At 33.7% G+C, this 4,344-nt stretch overlaps 1 long non-coding RNA gene across 1 annotated transcript; it reads right to left on the minus strand.

Moving 5' to 3' along the window:
- Window positions 1-1,144: 1,144 nt before the first annotated feature.
- On the minus strand, window positions 1,145-3,079 carry LOC132098372 (uncharacterized). The gene is made up of 2 exons (XR_009422890.1): window positions 2,719-3,079; window positions 1,145-1,830 (listed from the first exon to the last, which is right to left on the minus strand). It is a non-coding gene; the product is annotated as an uncharacterized LOC132098372 (long non-coding RNA).
- Between the last annotated feature and the right edge of the window lie 1,265 nt (window positions 3,080-4,344).

Consider the following 4,344-nt stretch of genomic DNA (forward strand, 5'->3'; position numbering starts at 1 on the left):
ACTTAGTAGAGAGTGACTGTTGTGTTTTTTCAGAGGCGCGCTCTCACAGCGCTCGTGTTTATACTTAATGACTGGCTATGATTCCGGTTCACTGAGTCATTCATCGCATACATGCAACAAAAGAAAGACTATGCAAATCATACGTGGGACACTGGGGAAAAAAATAAAAAGGACTTGACAAAAATCTAGCCACACTGTAAAAATCTATTTGCACCTGTAGATTTAGATTACAATAGACATTTTTAAAGGCAGCAGCACATACACTAAACTAAAGGTTTTTACTGAGGGGTCCATGCCTGTATCATTTGCCTGATTTTTTTATTTTATTTTACTTTTTTTATACATTTTATTTTTATTAATTTACTGAAAGTATTTTCTGATTTATGGGGTGATAAGAAGATATTTCCCAAAATGAACAAAATGAAACAAGAACCTGACTTTGTCTAATGTTCAGTTTTCTGTTCTGGAAATGTACAGTGTGGTTAAAACCATTTATTTAATGTTTTTAACTTATTCACCTGGGGTGTATTTCCTTAAGCACAAAAAGAAAAAAAGAAAAAACTAACATACAAACATTCTGTGAAATAATGCAAATTTAATAATATGGCACAATTAATTATATGCAACACTAGAGGGCTATTATTTTATTAATTATATATTTAAAATATAATACTAAAATTGTATTATAAACATTACAGAAAATTAACTAAACATAAAGCATGATTTAATTAAATGCAACAATATTCAAATATAATCTAATCTAACCTAATATAATCCAATCTTATTCTGCCAGCACTTCTAGGTGCCTTAAACCAACAATATAAATAAATAATAGAAATGTAGAAAATGAAAGCAAAAATACAATAGGAAATGCCAACTTGAATAAGACTGACACATTTACTTCATCTAATTTTTGGATGAAATGTAAGAATTGGTCAATAAAAAAAACATTATGATTGACCAAAATTCTGAATATTAGGGACACAGTCCTGATAATGATACTAGTAAGTACTGAATAAATTTATAAAATAACATGACACAGCTCAGACATCTATCACGCCATAAACGGAAGGCAGCTCACTGTTTTTGATACAGGCTCAATGACACACAAGGGCATGCACGGGACATAATGTTCTCTCAGGCATAGAAATGAGGAATCATATTTAATTTAAATCATTCAATATAAAATTCAGTTTCATCATTGGCAAAAAATGCCGTCATGCTTCTATCCAGGTGAACAGCACTGCATGATTTGATAGCAAAATTCAACATTACTTGACCTCAAGCTTGACCTACTTATAATACACTGCAGGTTAATGCTGTGTGTCTGACAAAGAGAATGAGGCTGAAAGGAGAGACAGAGATACAGAGCCGTGTCTCAGTGAATGCCAGCCAATGTCACTTAGATATAAGGCTTATTAAAAACCAAATGACTGCTATATAATTAGATTAAGAAAATCCAATTCTTAAAAAAATGATTATAAGGTCAAAGGAGTGGAATAGGAATGGACTGCTAGTAAAGCATGGTTTGGAAATTTTATAGACCCAAAGACCCCTAATATAAAAAACTGGAATTCATCTGTGACGAAAGTGGAACATTACCTATCATTATTACATTATATAAAACTTATCAGATCATTAATGTTCACGTTTAATCAAATAGCTGATATTGGCCGTATTGGATATTGGACAGTATTTTTAAACTGAAAAACAACAACAAAAAAAAGTGGCATAAGCTATGCCTATTTTGGATGTTTCTGAGGTCACTCAATGACCACTGGCAGCTCATAATGTCACTGCTGATGTAATGATCTGCAACCAATCAAGACCCTCCAACTGTGGAAATACAGACACAAGTTAAACCTTAAGTTCACAGAGTGGCACAAAAACGCATTTGGACACTTAAGCCACACTTTAAGTATAATGTACTTACATTATCAAATAAATTTAAATGGAATTTATTTTGAAAAAATATAGTATAAACACATTAAACAAAACAAGGGTTCACAAAGATATAAGTTTGCTAAGAAAAGTATTTTGGATGATTACTGGTTGCCAAATGTTAGAAGAATGTGTCTGTACAACTATATAAAATGCTATAGTACAAATCTGTTGATTGGTTAACTATAAGTTACCTTATCACATACAATGGAAAAACTGTATTTGTAGAAAATTTTGTAGAAAAAAATATATAATTTATATATTATTATAAATAATAATATATTAATAAATTGTATAATATCTGGTTATAGCTTGTATTAATTACTGGTTGTAATATATATACATATATAGTTGTACATATATTTTATACTTTCTTTCTTTAATCAGTAATATACATTAGGGTGTTTTGTGTCACATTTATTGGTGTTTTTGTGCATTCCAGTAATACTGGACAAGTTATCATTGTATTTTTTTCAGTAACCACAGCTGCCATATTTTTATTTTTATTTATTTTTTGTACTGTAAATCTAACAGGGTATTTAAAGTGGGTTAATTGTGAAGAACGACACTTGAGGTTATTCTCCTAGAACACCTGTGTGAACTTGAGAACCCTATATCCACCAAAAAAGACCCCTTTTAATACTGTAAATTTAAACCTGTCATGATAATAACGATGAGGCTTGTTTACCACACTGTAGGCATCCTAGACAGTGTGGTTGTTTCTCTTACAAGAAAAAGAAAACACCACAAATGTGCCTTTTTCCTTCTCTTTCTCACCATTGGAGACAGAACAGAATGTTGTTCCTGTAGTGTGACCATCTGTGAGCGCAGCAGCGTGGATTGTGCCTCTGATTACAAACACACACTTAGCGAGACTAGGAGGATGGTGTGTTTCACTCTCACAGGGACATCTCACACACCAGGGAGTCCAGGTGGACTCATCAGTCTCCCACTGCTACATAAGACAGACATGTAGAGGGGGAGTGGGGAGGAACAAGGTCGAATGTGATGGAGATGAATAAAAATTAGAGAAAAGCAAAGGGACACAGGGGGTTTGATGCTTTCAGCCAAAAACCAGGTAACTGCTTCAAATGTGCTTATGCCCTGCCCACAGAGGACAAATGGAACACCTAAAGATGCCCGAAACATTTACTCCACATGCAACTTTAAAGGGATAGTTCACCAAATAAAAGAGACTAAACAAAGAGAATGCTATTAATTTCTCACCTTTATGTTCTGACAAATATCCTGGCTGTTTTTCCCCAATTAAAGACAAAAACTGCCCTTATAAAGATTCATTAAAGTGATTCAAATGACTTCTGTGCCATGTTACAAGTCTTATAAAAAAATAAAAAAAAACATGAAATCCTTATGTGAGGAAAAGACTGAAACTGAAAACATTTTTCGCAAATAATATTATACCAGCATATGACATGAAAGCTACAGAGGGGATGGTTTTCAGTGCAAATGACTTAAATTTCAATCTGTTCCGCATAAATCTATAACAGTGCTTTGGAAAAATTGGAAAATGGTGCATAAGTCATATGATCTCTTTTGCAAGGTTTTATAGGGATTTTAAAATCCTATTTTCACATTAAACAGAAAATATTCTTGAAGTTTTCCTTTTGTGTTGCATAAAAGAAAGAAACTCATACAGGTTCGTGATGACATGAGGGTGAGTAAATGGTGATTTTAATTCTCATGCACAAGTCATATGGATTCCTTTTTAATGTTACTGTTTTTATGGGACTTTTTCTAAATTTTCTGCTTTTGTGTTCCAAAGGAGAAATGAATTCAGACATTTTTGGAATGACATGAGGGTGAGTAAATGAGTAAATTTAGATTTTTTGGGGGGGAAAAACATACAAATATTTACATAGAACTGCATTCATTATTCTGGTATTTTTGTCAGCAGGTCAACAAAAGCTAGTTTTACGAAAACGCTTTCCAGAATGCTGTGTCGGCACTGATATTATCAGAGCACAATGCCAGTTCCAACTACTAATTTCTGACGTGCCCTAAGACTGCTGTAATTTCTCTCTTATCCAGCAACATCTCGCTCCCCTCCCTGGAAAGGATTACTGCTCGATTCTTCTGGAAACCACAGAATAGTATGTTCAGGTTGCATTGGCTCAAACCGAATAAACCATACACTGTAAAGTCATTAAGGCTTAACAGCTCTATAGATGGTAAGCCAGTGGATGTCTGCCTTTTATCCTTAAGCACAGAGTTGTACCTCGATGACTTTTCAACACATTTGCAATGGGAGGAAGCTGGAGATAAATGCAGAAAGGCATGTGAGAGGGGTATACATATCTGGCACAGTTGTGATGTTTGCTCTTTAGGCATCTTTAAAGTTGGAAGAGCATTATGTCATCTTTCCACTACCAGATATTTCCGCCA

The sequence above is a fragment of the Carassius carassius genome, chromosome 22 (assembly GCF_963082965.1).
Source record: "Carassius carassius chromosome 22, fCarCar2.1, whole genome shotgun sequence".
NCBI lineage: Eukaryota > Metazoa > Chordata > Actinopteri > Cypriniformes > Cyprinidae > Carassius > Carassius carassius.